The 20,139-nt window shown below is 42.3% G+C and overlaps 1 pseudogene; it reads left to right on the top strand.

Annotated features, from left to right (window-relative positions):
• The first annotated feature begins 18,915 nt into the window (after positions 1–18,915).
• LOC103236639 (ADP/ATP translocase 2 pseudogene) lies at positions 18,916–19,828 on the top strand (annotated as a pseudogene).
• The last annotated feature ends 311 nt before the right edge of the window (positions 19,829–20,139 follow it).

The raw sequence follows: 20,139 nt of genomic DNA, 5'->3' as shown, positions 1-20,139 counted from the left end.
ACACTCATTCTCCTAACTCCCAAAAGCAGTGGACTGTTTTGCAAAAAGTGTTAAGAATTAATTTATAATTCAGGTCAAGTTCAGGATAGATTTGAGCTGTGCCAGGACTATCACTGCAGATACATTTCTAAAAACAGAGAGCTTTGGGCCTCACTTGAAGGTCCTATGATATTCACATAGGTAAAAAAGACAGTTAATATCTTAGAATATTTAGTTGGAAATGATGTGCTCTTGACCTTACCAAAGAACCTGTCTATATGTAAATAACCAACGTGTTTTCTTCTGTCCAGAGCTTTGAAGAAGCAATCTCAATCTCTGAGCATTTTTATGGTTTTTTTTTTCAATGTATCCCTCTGAAGTTTAAAGGTTTGCTTTTTCTTGATAAACATGAGTTCCTTTTTGTTGTTATTAATGCAGCAATGCAAAGCCACAGTGACAGAAGAGTTGATACAGGGATAATGCCCTGAAAGCGATGAATTTCTGTCTGAGGCAAAAACCTGACAGCAAAAAGCTCCCTGTCGTGAAAATAAGTGAGATGTGGGAAGCATTTATAGGAAGAATGACGTTTTCTCCACCATCACCTGGGCCTGTGAATGGCTTCATCAGAGCTTCCTGGCAACATTCATTATGAAGTGTCAAGGTTGGTGCTTACAGAGGCTGACCTGGACTGGAGCCAGGCCCCCCACTGAGCCTGTGATGAGCACCCAGAAGCAGGTTGAATGAGGGATCAATGACTTGCAGGATTCCAGGCAGAATAAGGAACAGAAGTGGGCCAACTGCAAGCAAAAATCAGCAGGAGACATGAGGGTGAGTGACCCATGGCAGGCGCAGCTGTAGAAAGCTGAGCAACTAGGGGAACAGGACCTGTCCCAGGCTCTGAGGGTGAGCGGCCCATGGTAGGCGTCGCTGTAGAAAGCTGAGCAATTGGGGGAATAGGACCTGACCTGGGAGATGCTGACTGAGGATGACCTGGGTTCTCTGGAAAATCAAGCCTGATGACTTATATGTTTATTTATTTTTAGACCGTCTCACTCTGTCACCCAGGCTGGAGTACAGTGGCGTGATCTCAGCGGTTCACTGCAACCTCTGCCTTCCGGGTTTAAGCAATTCTCCTGCCTCAGCCTCCCAAGTAGCTGGGATTACAGGCATGTACCACCATCCAGGCTAATTTTTGTATTTTTAGTAGAGACAGGGTTTGGACATGTTGTCCAGGCTGGTCGCAAACTCCTGACCTCAGGAGATCCGCCCTCCTCGGCCTCCCAAAGTGCTGGGAATCCAGATGTGAGCCACGGCACCAGCCAAGCCTGATGAAGTTGTAATCCTTCTCTGCTTTTACTGAAATGTGTCACTGGGGACTTGCTTTATTCTAGGAGCCATGCGTGCCCTGGAAATGCTATCAAGAACAAAGTCAGCATTGTCTCTGGCTTGATGAAGCTTCGAGTTTGTGAGATGAGGCAAATGTGAACTGCATCATCGCACAGATACGTGTCATATTGAAACGTGCTGAGTGGGCCAGGCACGGTGGCTCACAGCTGCAATCCCAAAACATTGGGAGGCCAAGGTGGGTAGATCGCTTGAGCCCAGGAGTTCAAGACCAGCCTGGACAACATGGCAAAACCCCATCTCTACTAAAAATACAAAAATTAGCCTGGCATGGTAGTGTGAGACTGTAGTCACAGCTACTTGGGAGACTGAGGCTGGAGGATAGCTTTACAGAGTGAGACCTTGTCTCAAAAAAAAAAAAAAAAAAGGTGGCCAGCGGTACAGAGGAGTGACACATGGCAGAAGAAAGCACACAGAGCAATTTCACCCAGTTGGTCTGAAAGAGCAGAAACAGATTCCAAAGGAAGTAAAGTGGAGGCACAACTGGAAGGAAGAACAGAGTTCTGGAAGAGATGGTAAAGGCCTTGTGGAGGTAGGGAACCCCGGGCACTGAGAGAAGCTGACCATGCCGGAGAACACAAGGCGAGGGGCAGCGGCGTGCGGTAGGAGAGGGGCTGGAGAGGGAGTGCAGGCCAGGCTGTGTCGGGTGCAGAGTCCATGGGAAGAACCTGGGTCTTTATCCTAAGAGCACCGAGAAGAATTGAAAGCAGGAGTGTCCAGTCCTTTGGCTTCCATGGGCCACATTGGAAGAAGAATTGTCTCAGGCCACGCATAAAATATGCCAACGCTAATGATATAGCTGGTGAGCTAAAAAGAAAACCTGCCAAAAATAATCTTATAATCTTCTAAGAAAGTTTAGAAATTTGTGTTGGGCCACATTCAAAGCCATCCTGGGCCACATGCAGCCCACAGGCCCAGTTGGACAAACGTGATTTGAAATGATTTAACATATCAGGTTTTTGTTGTTGTTGTTGTTTTTCTTTTTGAGATGGCGTCTCGCTCTGTCATCTACGCTGGAGTGCAGTGGTGCAATCTCAAGTTACTGCAGGCTCCATCTCCCGGGTTCAAGTGTTTCTTCTGTCTTAGCCTCCCAAGTAGCTGGGACTACAGGCACTTGCCACTACGCCTGGCTAATTGTTGTATTTTTAGTAGAGGCGGGGTTTCACCGTGTTAGCCAGGATGGTCTCGATATCCTGACCTCATGATCCACCCACCTCGGCCTCCCAAACTGCTGGGATTACAGGCATGACCCACCAAGCCTGGCCCAGGTTTTCTTTATGAAAAGACCATTCTGGAGTGAGTAGATACATTTGCTAACCTAGAGGCTCCAGCCACACACACACAGTGCAGAAAGCAATTGTGCATAGCTTGAGAAGCCCTAGCTGTCAGCTCTAGCAGAACAGGAAACACAGGGAAAGGCCAGATCAAGACTTTTAAATAATGATCTGTTTTCACCCATCCAATAGGGACTGCCACCCAGGCAGGCATCCTACACCAGAGCTAACCCCTCTGACTCTGTTTGCTGAGACAGGAGCCGTGCTGGATGCCCAGCTGAGTACAAGACCAACTGCCCATGTTATATAAAGAGGCTCTTGTTACAGAAGCCGATAGTAGACGGAGTATGTACCTGATGCACCTGCACCTGGAAAGTCATTGCATCTTAAATGGTTTAGATTTCCTTTGTCTTGGTTGCCTGTGCATAAGGCCTTCCCATTTGCTTCCATGTCAAGAAATGCTTCAGAAAGCTCCTTCATCTGGCCGTAGCCAAATTACACTTGCTCAGCTGGGGGAAATTCATTCTTCGTTGAAGTCTTTTACAAGTATTAATAGTTTTATGTAGGACATTTGGGAAGCAGAAGAAGCCACAGAGTATTCTGGCAGAATTTATATTATCTTTATATGATATGTTCTCAGAGTAAAATTATCACCAAGTTCATGTATATTTCTGGAGTTCTCTAATTAATAATTACAAATTATGATTAACAATCGCTGTGAGACTGAGTGTGATGGCTCACACCTGTAATCCCAACAATTTGGGAGGCTGAGGTGGGAGGAGTGCTTGAGCCCAGGAGTTTGAGACCAGCCTGGGCAACATAGCAAGACCCCATCTCTACAGAAAATGCAGAAAATATAACCATATACAGTGGTGCAGGCCTGTAGTCCCGGCTACTTTTGAGGCTGAGGCATGAGAATCTCTTGAATCGGAAGGCAGAGGTTGCAGTGAGCCCAGGCTGGAGTTCAGTGGTGTGATCTCCACCAGCCAGCCAATATAAGATAGGGTAAAACAAGGTTTGTATTACTGAATTGGATGCTTTAGTGGCATTTATTAATGGAATTCTACTGATACATAAAAAATAGTAAAATAATAATAAGTTTTATGTTAATTGCCCAAGTAGGGAAATTAGGAGTAGATGATAAGATTGTGTTGAAAAGTAAATCGAACCTCTTTTGATGCAGTTGCTGTTTTTATTTCTTTGCACAGCCTAACATAAAATGCTCATATGCGAGGCATGCCAGGAACGAAGCCAACAGGAAGGAGACAGAAGCTGGGGAGGGAGCCTGGGAAACACGCCATAGTACAATGGTGCCCCCAGCTGTGGCAGCTCAGTGATTCATTGTACAATAGTCAAGCCTAGCCCCCGCTGAGGTGATTTCTGAGCTCTGAGGTGCTTGGCTGATAAGTGGGGCAGGGATACAGAAGGAAGCCATTGTGTCCGCTGATTCTAAAAAGCAAGTGGCATCAGCATCATTTTGATGATTTCGTCCACGACAGAAATACAACCAGTGGCGGGGGAGGGGGGCGGGTGGGAAGAGGGGAGTGGGCAACAGTATTGTTGACAGGGGTAAAAGGCAGGTTCAGCCTGTGGATGGGTGTAGGGGGTGTGGGGGGGGGTTGGCAAAGCTTAAGAAAGATACACAGAAATTTGGGCAGGGTTCAAGTCCTGGTTGGCAGGAGGGTCAACAAATCTTAGGAGAGGAAACTGAAGCATCATATCACCCGGATGAACTTGCCCAAGTGGTACTCCCATTATTAATAATAAACACAGAAATCGTAGCTGCCACCTGCTGGATGCCTGTTGTATACCAGTACATCATGTGTATCATCACGTTGGAATTGTGTCCTCACAGCAGTCCAGTGAGGTGGTTACTAGGCCTCCATTTCCAGAGATGAGGAAAGTGAAATGTTGAAAATGTATTAACCTGAGCAAAGTCGCAGTTTCTCACGAGGAAAGACAGCATTTCAGTGCAGTCTGACTTCCCGCATCTGCACGCTTGGCCGCCACCTGACACTCCCAGGGCGACTTCTCTGAACTACGCTGTGTCCTGGTTAGGAGTTGACAAGTAACCAGGTATCCCAAATCAGCTGCTGGAGGGCGTCAGAGACTTCAACTTAAGGGATTGTGAAACATTGTCTCTTTCTTCCACAGCAAAGAACATGGTGACTTATATTCATGGTTTATTTTTTAATTGAGTTTTTAAATGCAAGGTGGGAAGATTAAGGAGAGAAACAACAATAACAACAAAACAATCACAAACTCGCTTCTCTATTACCTCAGGATGGAGACTTATACTGTCTGTGAAACATGAATTTTCTTCCCCATAGAGGCAAGGTGTGATGTACGCCTTCTCGTAAATCATGACCATTGGGATCCACCGGCTCTCTCCATCTGTACAACTTTTAACAGTTGGCTAATTATATCAATTGACCTTATTTAATAAATTGATGTGTAACTTGAGTTAGAAACCCATTAGCTATAGCCAAATGAATTAAGGCTGTTTGCCTTTTCAGGTATTCTCTGTTCCCACATGTGCCTGACACATAGTAAGCATACAGGAAAAGTTGGCTGAGTTGTTATTATTATTATGTACAAAGTAATCAATGTTACAGCCGCAAATGTTTTAGATTGAGAGCCCTCTATTAAAGTACTTCTGTATTTCTAGCAGCCACTAACCAGATCATTAAAGACTTTGCAAAAGATTAGCTAATGAGCAGCTCAATTCATTAATAAGACAACTCAGTTGTGTTTTTTTCTTCCCTTAACAGTCGATCTTCTTACTCTCCAAGGCACTATTTAAACTATTAAAATAACTAATGAGATCATTACCGTTGTCAGAAAAGTCCCAGCCTGTGCAGCTATCTTACTAGTAAATGTAAAGTATTTGCTCTAAGTAACTTCTTCCATGCTTAGTAGAATCAAAAGAGAGCCAGGTCACCACAGAGCGGAGAACCAGCTCCAGGGCGCCCGCGTCCACACAGCAGTCACAGGGCCATATCCCAGCATTACAACTGTCCAGTCAAATGTGCAACTAGAGTCATTCCTTTGCGTGAAGAAATTGAAGTTTGGATTTTTCTGTGACTTTTAATTGTCTTTTAATTTTTCTGTGGCTTTCAACTGTCGATCAGACATACAACCAGCACCATGGATTTATCGCTGCTCTGCTGAAGAGCTGGGCACCCTGAGATCTCAGAACAGCCTCAACAGAGGCAAGGCTTGCCTTCTCTACAACGTAGTGGTATTTCTGTCCTCATTCCACTGGCTACAAACTGGGTGCGTGGCCCCACATAACTGGAACATGCAAACCTTCAGGGTGCCAGGAGGGACATGAAATAGATATGGAAAACAGAATTGTCCTGATTGTGCTCTTAATAGTTAAAATTAAATTATATCTGTAATGTCAATAAATTATATCTATTTAGTTTCTTTTTTCTTTTTTTTTTTTTTTGAGACGGAGCCCAGGCTGGAGGGCAGTGGCACAATCTCGGCTCACTGCAGCCTCCGACTCCCGGGTTCAAGCAATTCTCATGCCTCAGCCTCCAGGGTAGCTGGGACCACCACATCCAGCTAATATTTGTATTTTCAGTAGAGATGGAGTTTTGCCATGTTGGCCATGCTGGTCTTGAACTCCTGACCTCAGGTGATCCGTCTGCCTTGGCCTCCAAAAGTGCTCAGATTACAGGCGTGAGCCACGGCATCCAGCCTCTATTTAGTTTTTAGTATCCTTATGTCAATACTTTCAGCTGTTTTAGATCATAAATGGTAGAACCAAGATCTATATACCTCTCAATGCCCAGCGCCTGGTACATAGATAGGGAGGTAGTGGAATACATACCCCTTACACTGATGTTCAGAATGAAAATAATAATGCATTTAGATGTGTGTTCCGTAAATATAGATGATCATGGCGATGGGGAAGGAGAGGGCAGACTGCTGCATTGTCACAGCCATGATGACAATGATGATGAGATTATCAGTTTAACAGACTACAGACTGTTATTGATAGCTAGTGGATTATATATGATACAGACTGTTATTGATAACTAGTGAAATATATATGATAAAGTAATAGCAAGGGCAGCATCTATACCCAGGAGTTCCCCAGCCCGTCCGATGTGGCTTCCTGAGTGCCCTTTTCTGCCAGGAGGAGTTTTGGTTTCCCAGGGAGAGTGTGGTGTTGGGGATAGGATAGTACAAAGCTGCTGCTGAGCTTGGGGGTCTCTCAGCCTGTTCATCTTCCTCGTCACAAAGCTCTTTCTGGTGAGATTTCCAACATCCATTCTTCGACTCGGCTGCAGCCCACAAATGACAGGTTTGTTGACAATCAACAATCTGTTCCAGACAGACCAGGAATATCTTGCTTGCTGAAAGCATTTCTCGATGAGTAATTGGTACATGGAAACGCCGGAAAGACCCCAGTTTAACAGTGGATGTTTGCGAGGAGTTCTGCTCAGGGTCAAGCTTGCTTCAGATGTTCCTAAGGAGGGGAAAAGGGTTGCAGACCTTTTCCTGTCTGAGGACAAAGAGCCATTAGCTGGGATGGAAAATTCATTTGAAATACAAAGCAACCAGCTGTAATTATAAGAGCACAGATGCCATCATGGGTCAGCTGTTTAAGGTCCACCTGTTTTGACCTGAGTGCAGCAAAGTATTAAAACCACCATTGCTCGGGATCAGGATAAACTACAAATAAGGTCAATTGAAGTAAATCTTCATGATAGTTCTGTAAGAAAAAAAAATTACATTTTCTTGTACTATAATCCTTTTTAAATTCAACCTGGCTGCTCTCAGAAAAAAACCAAACATTTTGTATACAATACAACCCATTACAAAGGGTTAGTAATGTTTGAATCCCCTCAAAGAGTACACCTCAGATGTAAATATCAGAACGGACAGTGTGGTCAGTCACGGTTCTCACATACGGTAATCATCTAACTAGAACAATATTCCAGTTTATAGTAATAAAAAAATTAAAAATTGGGGGTAAGAAGAAATGAATACGACTTTTCATTTTCATTATTTTTCTTATTCTTTATTGTGTGCTTAGGTCCAAGGTGTCTTAAGTGTTAGGGACAGGATTAACATTAGATCATTTCACTTCTCCAGTTTTCTTTGTCCAGTTTCCAGCAATAAAACAGAAAACCAAAAAAACAAACTGGCGGCCAGGTGTGGTGGCTCATGCCTGTAATCCTAGCACTTTGGGAGGCTGAGGAGGGTGGATCACCTGAGGTCAAGAGTACAAGACCAGCCTGGCCAATCTGGTGAAACGCTATCTCTACTAAAAATACAAAAATTAGCTGGGTGTGGTGGTGGGTGCCTGTCATCCTAGCTACTCGGGAGGCTGAGGCAGGAGAATCACTTGAACCCACAAGGTAGAGGTTGCAGTGAGCCGAGATTGCACCATTGCACTCCAGCCTGGGTGACAGAGTGAGACTCCGTCTCAAAAAACAAAACCAAAAATCAAAACAAAAACCAAACTGACTATGAAGCCAGGGCTGGAGATACATGATGTGCTGCAAACACTCAACCAAACCCTTAGGCCGGATACTTTCCTAAGTTGACTGTTCTAGATACATACTTTCTTTTGGTGAATTTGAGGAATCTGACTGTTACCTTCTTTGTATTTTGAATCTGTTTTTGAGTGGGATGCTGAGGAAACATCAAGGATCAACAATGTATCCCACATTTATTCACTCAACATTTTAAAGGGCCTTTTATGTGTTTGTTGCTGAGTGTAAAGGGAGGACCAAAGCCCCTTCCCTATGAGATCCCATCGTCTGGAAGGGAAGTTAAATATCTAAAAAGGTAAGGATAAGCCAGTAAATCCTGCACTCTAGAATGAGGAAACACTACAGGAAGACACAGAAGTGAGTGCATAATTGTGCCCAGAAGAAGTTGTAACTGAAGTGGTAAGATTTGTGCTGAGTTTAGAATGGTGCTTAGGAGTTTCCCAAACATAAACAGAAGGGGCCGGGCGCGGGGGCTCACGCCTGGAATCCCAGCACTTTGGGAGGCCGAGGCAGGCGGATCACGAGGTCAGGAGATGGAGACCATCCTGGCTAACACGGTGAAACCCCGTCTCTACTAAACATACAACAAATGAGCCGGGCGTGGCAGCGGCGCCTGTGGTCCCAGCTACCCCGGAGGCTGAGGCAGGAGAATGGCGGGAACCCGGGGGGCGGAGCTTGCAGGGAGCCAAGATGGCGCCGCTCACTCCAACCTGGGCCACAGAGCAAGACTCCGTCTCAAAAAACAAAACAAAACAAAACACACCAGAAGGGTAGGGAATAGCATTATATGTAGAAAAGAAACCATAAATATATACAATTTTTATTTGTCAATCAAAACATTTGTTATTTTGTTATTATTGTCTTTTTCTTGGACCTCCAGCTCAAAGCAAGTAATTTTTTTTTTTTTTGGTTTTTTTTTTTTTATTTTTTTATTTTTTGAGACGGAGTCTCGCCCTGTGGCCCAGGCTGGAGTGAGTGGCGCGATCTCGGCTCACTGCAAGCTCCGCCTCCCGGGTTCCCGCCATTCTCCTGCCTCAGCCTCCCGAGTAGCTGGGACTACAGGCGCCGCCACCGTGCCCGGCTAATTTTTTTGTATTTTTAGTAGAGACGGGGTTTCACTGTGTTAGCCAGGATGGTCTCGATCTCCTGAGCTCGTGATCCGCCCGTCTCGGCCTCCCAAAGTGCTGGGATTACAGGCTTGAGCCACGGCGCCCGGCCAAAGCAAGTTATTTTAAAAGAGCAATGCAATGACACAAATGTCTGAAGTGCCAGGGAGCCTCTCTCCCACCTGGATCTTGTCTGGGAAGGATTTGGGGAGGTTCCCATCCTGGAGGCTTGCAAGCCTGCTTGTTTAAATTTTTCTCACCAATCAGGAGGGTAACATGGGGAGGCAATGAAATATTCATAAGACAATGGATTGGTGGAGAAAGGGTCTCTTTCTTATAGTTTAGTGATGTTAAAATCTAGGGGGTATAATGAGATATTAACTAGGAAACAACTAAAGATTATTATTATTATTATTTTTGAGATAGGATCTCACTCTGTTGCCCAGGCTAGAGAGCAGTGGTTCAATCACACTTCACTGCAGCCTTGATCTCCCAGGCTCAAGCGACCCTCCCACCTCAGTCCCCTGAGTAGCTCGGACTACAAGCGCATGCCACCACATGAGGCTAATTTTTCTATATTTTGCAGAGACGGGGTCTCACCGTGTTGCCCAGGCTGGTCTTGAGCTCCCGGCCTCAAGTGATCCTCCCACCACAGCCTCCCAAAGTGCTGGGATTACAGGCATGAGCCACTGTGCCCAGTCTAAAGATGAGTGTTTAAGGAAGAACCAATTCAAATGGCTAAATACCTGTGTATATGAGTCATATAGTCATGATTGTGTTTGTGTGTGTGTGTGTATGGTTTTGGCTGCTGCTTTTTACCTTATAAGAATAATAAATAGTCTGGTATCAGAGCAGAAGCTCTAGAGGACTGAAAACGGGCAGCACCCTAGGCAAGATGACTCGTCAGTTTCAGTGGGTCCTGTCTGTGACTGCTGAGTGCCCAGAAGTGTTCCTGAATAGAGTTTAGAACTCTGGGAATTCCTCTGCCTACCCACTGTAGCTGATCTGCATGCCATAAGTAATATCTACATATTTTGCTGCAATAAAAGTGAACTTTTGGCAAACTTTGTGACCTCACTGTGTTTGAATCCACCAAACTAATCCAGTACAGGGCAAAGAGCTTACATAGAAGCTGATGTTGGTGAATTCACTGGGCCAAATGGCTCTTCAGAATGGATGGGTATTGAGAGCCCAGGAATAAAATGCCAGAGACACAAAGCAGGCACAAGCGAGTGAGAGGCCCATGAGAAGACAGTCCTGGGTACACAGTTGGGTCCATGCTGGGCTCTCACCTAACCTTAGTGCTCACCTTCCCAGGAAGTTGGCTGTTAGGACTGAATGTGTCTCCCCCAAATTCATATGTGGAAATTTAATCCCCAATATGATGGCACTTGGAGGTGGGGTCTTTGGGAAGTAATGAGGCCATGAGGGTGGAAACCTCATGAATGGGATTAGTGCCCTTACAATCTAGCTGGCTCTCTGCCATGTGACAATAGCACAAGAAGTCAGCAGTCTGCAACCCAGAAGAGGGCCCTCACAGAACCTGACCATGCTGGCACCCTGATCTCAGACTTCCAGACTCCAGAATTGTGAGAAATAAGTGTCTGTTGTTGAAGCCACCCAGTCAGTGTTATTTTCATTATAGCAGCCAGAGATGACTAAGATAGGCGTCTTCATTTAAAGGACCAACAACAGATCTGGCCTGATGTAAATTACCTCTGGCAGGTCTCTGTACCTTCACAGGACGTCACATCCTTGTTGATACAAGTATCGAAGACCCCAAATTTGGATTCTAATAAGAAAATGCAAACTCCTAGGCAATGGGTACAGAACTTTGCACTCCAGCTTTCTCCACAGTGCTAACAAACTTTAGTCTTTTCTCTCTATTTCTAGGCCCCCTCTTTTGAAGATTCCAGAATCTCAAAACTCAAGTCTGCACAGCCTCTTCTCTCTCTCATCTCCCACCTTTCTGCATCTTGTGCTCTAAGTACTATTGATGTGGTCTTGAAGGATGGCACCTGACCCAAGTATACTGTTTATGTTAAACTTGATATTGCCCTCTTCTCCTACTCTTATGGAAGTTTTGAAGTTCAGTACATGGTTTACTAACATATATTTAATAAAATATATGACCCCTATTCTCAATATTAAATTATAGGAATTCATGTGGGTGCATTCAGTGATATTGTGGTTTTTATTAAATAATTTAAACTATTAAATTATGTATTGCCTAAACTCAATCTCATATCAAGTACATATATTCTCATTTTTAAATCTGTGCCTGTTTCAAAAGGAATTTTGTCCATATGTTTCTAATTAATTTGTATTTAACTCACCAAATGTGGATACAAGCAGGACTTTCAATACAACTAATGACCTGAAATCAGCTTGCTTTCACATTTTGCAGGTAACAGATAACTTCCAGTATGTATCTTGGTGTAGGGACATATAATGCCAACCTAATCATTACTTATCAATAGATAATAAAAGGTGAAAGGTGATTTACCTAGCAGTCATTTAAATTCCAGTCCCAAGAAAACCAGTAAATCAAAAATAGCAAATAATCTAAACTGAGGAAATCGATTATCTTTAATTCATTTCAGTACTTAATATATCTCCTGTTCCATTAGGATTTGAGGTGACTTACAAAGGAAAAAAAAAACACTCACATCGTAAGAATATGAAGTTAGCAATAGATAGTGTCTATTGATTATCTTAAGTCAAGCAAATAGCACATTTTAAAGGCTTTAGCTGAAGTCCTACCCTTCTCCAAACAAATGTCTATTCAGGAACGCAGGCGGTTAGTAGGAGGCTTGGGCAATATTTTTCCAAAGGGATGAACAAGCAGGAATCAAAGTCCTTGGCACACTTAAGCGTGAGGATGAAACCTGGTTGGCCTGTTTCTGACCTGGAAGGTTGTCTTCATGTCTTGTTCTCAGAATTCTTCTAGTGATGAAATGGAGGTGGGTATGGTGACCCAGGCAGTAAGCTTAGGCGGCACCACCATGAATATTGCCGGCAGCTACCTCTGTCATCACTCAACTTCCAGGGAAAAAATGGGGCAACCCTAAAGGTCACTAAGCATGATTATTTGAAATATCAGAGACTAATAAGGAAGTGCAGACTCCAAAGTGGAGGTCATGGCAACCTCCACCCATCTTTCTCCACGTAACTTTCAGCGTCTCCTCTTCCTTTCCAGTCTCACTCTCTCACATTCCCCCAAACCCAAAACTCAGTCAGCATCACCTGTTCTCTTTTCTACTCTTCATCCCTGAGCCAGTGCCCCACCAAAGAAAAGCTTTAGAACGTGTTACAGCAGATTGAACTCAAGCAACTAACTTTGCTCCCCTGCGACACTGAAACTCTATCAAATGTCAGTAAAAGTAATTTTTAAAAAATGAAGCCAGGAGGATGGAGAGAGTAAGAGAAGAGAAAAACAGCACATTTATGTAGGTGACAAGTAGACCTGAGACAATCCTACTTAGTAAACTCAAGAAATCCAAATTCTAAACCATTAGGAGAAAGCTAAAAACTAGTCTCATTTAAACCCCAGAATTTCCAACAGAGACTCAGAAATGGGTGGCACCAAGTATCTCTGAAGTAGAAGTAAAAGGAAGCAAGGAAGCAAGCTAACGTACAGGAGATGGATTTTTTAAAATTTAATTTTATTATTATTATCATTATTATTATTATTATTTTGACAGAGTCTTGCTCTGTCGCCCAGGCTGGAGTGCAGTGGCACGATCACGGCTCACTGCAACCTCTGCCTCCCGGGTTCAAGCAATTCTCCTGCCTCAGCCTCCTGATGTAGTTGGGACTACAGGTGTGTGCCAGCACGCCCGGCTAATTTTTTGTATTTTAGTAGAGACGGGGAGGAGATGGATTTTTAAAGCTCTTTAGCTAGAAATGTAGCTCATATTCTCCAATTAACACAACTTAGCAACTTCCCCACTCCATGGCTATAAAAGAGGAAGCTTTATGGGAGCATAAAAGAGGAAGCTTTATGGGAGCATAAAAGAAGAGTGGGGGAGGTCTCTCCTTAAAGCTTTCTTCTTAAAGTAAAAAAGGCACAGTGGATTCCTAAGGACTGAATCAAAAACTAAAGGGCGAAGTGAGGACATGCATGCATCCTGAGTGCCAGTGCTCCCTCCAGCTCCTCTCGCCACTCAGCTTGCACGTTTCACCTCTAGTAGAGTATGCGGGGAAACTTCTCCAGGGAACACGACTAGCACAAAAGGGGGAGAAACCCCATTTGATTATTTCCAACACCAGGATATCCCCAAAACATGTTTTCAACACCGTACAATCGCACTGACAAGAACTTCCAGAAACGTTGTTCATTTCTCACTCACATGTGATCAGACGACCTAAGATTACTGACATCTGAAGACGGCCTTTAACAGGAAAGATAAACACCAAACAAAGCAAATTAACAGCTAAAAAGCAACCTGGGATAAGAAGTAACAGAAATTATGCAGAAAAAAGTAAATCTAAATAATAAACTGTTATAAAAATACATTGTTATATATTTGTAGTGATAAGATGTTACATTCATGAATCAAGAGCAGAAAGAGATGAAAAGGAGGAAATGTGGAAATTAAAAAGACCTCTTAGAACTTAAGATTACGGCATAAATAAAAGTACAATAGGCTTGAAAAGTAAAATTGATAAAAAAAAAAGTCTCATAAAATAGAGTAGAAAGAATAATAAGAAGAAATAGAAGTGATATAAAAATCAAAGGGTCAAAGCAGAAAATATATGAATAACAGGAATTCTAAAAAATGACAGAAAAGTTAAAGGCAGTTCCATTTACAATAACTACAAAACATAAAATAAAATACCTAGAAATAAATTTAACCAAGGAGGTAAAAGAACTTTACAAGGAAAACTATAAAACACTGACAAAAAAAAAAAATAATGAAGAGGTAAAAAGGAAAGACATCCATGTTCATGATGGGGAAGGATTCATATTGTTAAAATGACCATATTACCCAAAGCAATCAACAGATTTAATGCAATCCCTATCAAAATGCCAATGACATTCTTCACAGAAATAGAAAAAACAATCCTAAAATTCATATGGAGCTACAAAAAACCCAGACTAGCCAAGGCAATCCTGAGTGAAAAGAAGAATGCTGGAGGCTTCACACTACCTGATTTAAAATATACTACAAAGCATTCATAACCCAAACAACATGGTATTAACATAAAAACAGACATGTAGGCCAATGGAACAGAATAGAGAACCCAGACATGAACCCACACATTTACAGCCAACTGATTTTTGACACAAGTGCCAAGAACACACACTGGAGAAAGGACAGTATCTTTAATAAATGGTGCTGGGAACACTAGATATCCACAAGAGGAAGAATGAAATAGACCCCTACTCTCTCACAATTTACAAAAATCAACTCAAAATGGATTAAAGACTTAAATGTAAGACTAGAAGCTATGAAACTACTCAGGAAAAAAATAGGGGAAATGATTCATAACGTGGGTCTGGAGATGGATTATTTTGGAGAGGACCCCAAAAGCACAAGCAACCAAAGAAAATAGACAAACAGGGTTACGTGAAATTAAAATGCTTCTGTCCAGCAAAGGAAACAAACAACAGAGTAAAGAGAACCTACAGAATGGGAGGAAATACTTGGAAACTATGTATATAAAGAGCGGTTACTATCCAGAATATATATTTTTCTTTGATTAATAAAACTTAAAGAATCATCTCATTTTTTAGAGTGGGTTCATATATAATTTTGATAAACATAAAAGCTTTTTAAAAAACAGAAAAAGAAATAGTCTCTTTAAAAATTAGAAAAATTTGTTGCTAATAATTGTTTTTAGCCTTGGGGACATATGAGAATTAACTAGGACTGCCTAAAATTAGAGACATACATGTTTGCATCTTATGTTCCTGTGATTTTTTTTTTTTTTCTTTAAACAGAGTCTCGCTTTGTCACCCAGGCTGGAGTGCAATGGCGCGATCTCGGCTCACTGCAAGCTCCGGCTTTTTTTTTTTTTAATTTTTAGTAGAGACGGGATTTCACCGTGTTGGCCAGGATGGTCTCGATCTCCTGACCTCGTGATCTGCCCGCCTCAGCCTCCCAAAGTGCTGGGATTACAGGCGTGAGCCACCACCCCCGGCCTCCCGTGATTTTAATATGCAGCCAGGTTTAGAGTGGAGAAAAATATGAAGAAAAGAGAATCAAGCTCTGAATACAGGAACATGTCAGTACTTACAGGTCTGGAAGAAAAGAAAGGAAGGAAATGAAGAAGAGAATGAGCCAGTGAGGTAGGGGGAAAACCAGGGGCATATGTGTTCTAAGAAGCCAAGTGAAGATAGTATTTCTAGGAATAGACATTGATTATATTTTTCAACTACTACATAAAAATAAAGCCAGACAAAAGCGGAACTGACATGGTGGTGAGTTCCCAGTGTTTCCTTTTGCCCCATGTATTTCAGCTGTGGTACTGAAGAAGCTGGAAAACTGGACATGCGTAGGGGGTAAAAATCTCAGACAAAAATGCTCTCTCCAGCTAAAGAAAAAGGAACAAACCAACAAGACAATGTTTTGAAATGATACACGCGTACCTCAGAGATGTTATGAGTTCAGTTCTAGGCAACCACACAAAAGCAAGTATCACAATAAAGACAGTCACATACACTTCTTTGTTTCTAGTGTATTTAAAAGTTATGTTTACACGATACCATAGTCTATTAAGTGTGCAATAGCATTATGTCTAAAAACACTATGAACAGGCCATCATTTTAAAAACATTTTATTGCTAAAAAATGCCAATGATCATCTGAGTCTTCACTGAGTCGTAATCTTTTTGCTGGTGGAGGGTCTTGCCTCGGTGTTGATGGCCACTGGCTGATCAGTGTGGTGGTTGCTGAAGATTGGGGTGGCTGTGGCAATTTTCAAAAATAAAACAGCAGTGAAGTTTGCCACACTGATTAGCTCTTCTTTACATGAAAGATTTCTCTGTAGCATGTGTTGCTATTCATAGTATTTTACCCAGAGTAAAGGTTCTCTCAAAATTGAGTCAATCCTCTCAAACCCTGCTTCTGCTTTATCAACTAAGCTTGTGCAATATTCTAAATTCTTTGTTGTCATTTCAACAATGTTCACAGCATCTTCACCAGGAGTAAATTCCATCTCGAGAAATCACTTTCTTTGTTCATGCATCAGAAGCAACTTCTCATTTTTTCACATTTTACCATGAGATTGCAGCAATTCAGTCAGAACTTCAGACTCCACTTCTAATTCTAGTTCCCTTGCTATTTTTACCACATCTGCAGAGACTTCCTGCACTGAAGTCTTAAACCCCTCAAAGTCATTCATGAAGATTGGAATCAGCTTCTATCAAATTTTCATTAGTGTTTATATTCTGATCTCCTTCCAAGAATCGTAAGTGCTTTTAATGGCATTAAAAGGAATGGTGAATCCTTCCCAGAAACTGTTAAATTTAATTTTCCCTGATCTATCAGAAGAATCACTATCTATGGTAGCTACAGCCTAAAAAGATAGATTTCTTAAATAATAAGACTTGAAAATTGAAATTACTCCTTCATCCATGGGATGCATCATGGATGTTGTGTTAGCAGTAAAACAACATTAATCTTTTTGTATGTCTCCACCAGAGTTTTTGAGTAACCATTGCATTGTCAAACAGCACAAATGTTATGAAAATAATCTTGTTTTTTTCAGAGCAATAGTTCTCAATAGGAGGCTTAAAATATTCAGTAAACCATGCTGTAAAAAAATGTGCTGTCATGCAGGCTGTAATCCATATCTAGAGCACAAGCAGAGTAGAGTCAGCACAATTGTTAAGGATTTTTGGAAAGGTTAAATGAGCATTGGCTTCAACTTAAAGTCACCAGCTGCATTCACCCCTAACAAGAGTTGCATGTCCTTTGAAGTTCATATCTTTGAAGTCAGGCATTGACTTCTCCTCTCCAGCTATGAAAGTCTAGATGGCATCTTCTTCCAGTAGAAGTCTGTTTTGTCTACCCTAAATATATGTTGTTTAGTGTAGCCACCTTAATCAATTATCTTAACTAGACCTTCTGGATAACTTGCTGCAGCTTCACCATCAGCACTTGCTGCTTTACCCTGCACTTTTATGTTATGGAGATCACTTCTTTCCTTAAACCTCATGATCCAACCTCTGCTAACTTCAGATTTTTCTTCTGCAGCTTCCTCAGCTCTCTCAGCCTTCATAAAATCAAAGAGAGTTAGAGCCTTTCTCTAACTGGATTAGGCTTTGGCTTAACAGAATGTTGTGGCTGGTTTGATCTTTTTTCCTATCTGTTTTATCATTCATACGTTCACTGGAATAGCACTTTCAACTTCTGTCAATAACTTTTCCTTTGCATTCACAACTTGGCTATTCAGTGCAAGAGACCTAGCTTTAAGCTAATGTCAGCTTTTGACATGCTATCCTCAGAAAGCTTAATTATTTCTCGCTTTTGATTTAAAGTAAGAGATGTGTGACTCTTTCTTTCACTTGAACATTTAGAGGTCATTGCTAGATTATTAGTTGGCCTGGTTTCAATATTGTTGAATGTCAGGAAATAGGAAGGCCTGAGAAAAGGGAGAGAGATGGGAGAAGGGCTGGTCAGTGGAGATGTCCAAAGATGCACAACATTTATCTATTAATTTTGCTGCCTTATATGGGCGTGGTTCATGTTGCTCCAAAACAATTACAATAGTATCATCAAAAATCACTGATAACAGATCACCATAACAGTTACAATATTAATCAAAGAGTTTGAAATGCTGCAAGAATTACCCAAATGTAGCAAGGACACAAAGAGAGCACATGCTGTCAGAAAACCGTGCTGATGGACTTGCCCAACCTAGGACTGCCACAAACCTTCAATTTGTTTAAAAAAAAAAAAAAAAAAAAAAAAAAAAGCAGTATCTCCAAAGTGCAATACAAAAACCAGATGAAGACAGAGAAAATAGAAAACTGCAGATGAATATTCCTCATAAGCAAAAATCCTTAACAAAATATTAGCAATTAGAATTCAACAATAGAGGAGGCAGGCAGGGTGCAGTGGCTTACGCTTGTAATCTCAACAGTTTGAGAGGCAGAGATGAGTGGATCACTTGAGGTCAGGTGTTCGAGACCAGCCTGGCCAACATGGTGAAACCCTGTCTCTACTAAAAATAAAACATAAAAAAAAATAGCAAAATAGCGGGGTGTGCTGGTGCAGGCCTGTAATCCCAGCTACTTTGGAGGCTGAGGCAGGAGAATTGCTTGAACCCAGGAAGTGGAGGTCGCACTGAGCCGAGATCGCACCACTGCACTCCAGCCTGGGTAACAGAGTAAAGCTCTGTCACAAATATAAAAAAAAAAAAAATGAAACAAATTATAGACTATGATCAAAGAGGATTTATTCCAGGAATGCAAGGCTGGTTCAATATTCAAAAGTCAATCAGTAATTATCCACCATATTAACATAAACTAAACAAGAAAAATAACATTATATCAAATCAAGGCAGAATAAACAGTTTATAATATTTTTGACCTTATTCATAAAGAAAATTTCTGCCCTGCAGCTGCAGAGTCAAAGCCGGTTCCCGCCCAGTCCCGTCCCCCAGCAGCCTGCCTCCTCTTCCTTTCAACATGACAGATGCCACTGCATCCTTGCCAAGGACTTCCTGGCAGGTGGAGTGACTGCAGCCATCTCCTAGATGGTGGTAGCACCCATGGAGGGGTCAAGCTGCTGCTGCAGGTGCAGAGTGCCAGCAAGCAGATCACTACAGATAAGCAATACAAAGGCATTGTAGACTGCATGCTCCGTATTCCCAAGGAGCAGGAGTCCTGTCCTTCTGGCATGTAACTTGGCCAATGTCATCAGATACTTCCCTACCCACGCTCTCAACTTCACCTTCAAAGATATGTACAAGCAGATCTTCCTGGGGCGTGTGGACAAGAGGATCCAGTTTTGGCTCAATTTTGCAGGGAATCTGGCATCAGGCGGTGCCCCCGGGGCCACATCCTTGTGTTTTGTGTATCCCCTTGATTTTACCCGTCCCCATCTAGCAGCCGATGTGGGTAAAGCTAGCGCTGAAAGGGAATTCTGAGGCCTTGGTGACTGCCTGGTTAAGATCTACAAATCTGATGGGATTAAAGGCCTGTACCAAGGCTCTAACATGTCTGTGCAGGGTATTATCATCTACCGAGCTGCCCATCGGTGTCTATGACACTGCAAAGAGAAAGCTTCCAGATTCCAGGACCACTCACATCGTCATCAGCAGGATGATCACACAGTCCGTCACTGCCATTGCTGGGTTGACTTCCTATCCATTTGACACTGTTCGCCACAGCATGATGATGCAGTCAGGGCACAACTGACATCATGTACACAGGCACGCTTCACTGCTGGAGGAAGATTGCTCGTGGTGAAGGAGGCAGAGCTCTTTTCAAGGGTGCATGGTCCAATGTTCTCAGAGGCATGGGTGGTGCTTTGGTGCTTGTCTTGTATGATGAAATCAGAAGTACACACAAGTTATTTCCCAGGTTGCTTCCGCCGTGAACGGGCATGTTGTATTATATAACATATCTTGAGCATTCTTGACAGACTCCTGACTGTCAGTTTATCAGTGGCAACTGTTTGCTGGTTGAAAATGGGAAGCAATGATATTCGTCTGACCAGTTTTCTCTTAAAGCCGTTTCCATGATGATGATGATAGCACTCAATTATATTTTTTTATGTCGGTTGCTCCTGATAAATAAATTCGGAGAAAGAAAAATATCTAAAATAAAAAAAGATAAAATTTTCAGAACATAGAAATACAGAACTTCCTCAACTTGATTAAAGGACATCTATAAAACACCTACAGCAAA

The sequence above is a fragment of the Chlorocebus sabaeus genome, chromosome 7, assembly GCF_047675955.1.
Source record: "Chlorocebus sabaeus isolate Y175 chromosome 7, mChlSab1.0.hap1, whole genome shotgun sequence".
Classification (NCBI taxonomy): Eukaryota; Metazoa; Chordata; class Mammalia; order Primates; family Cercopithecidae; genus Chlorocebus; species Chlorocebus sabaeus.
The sequence above is the reverse complement of the archived record's forward strand: the minus strand, read 5'-3'. Positions and strand labels throughout refer to the sequence as shown.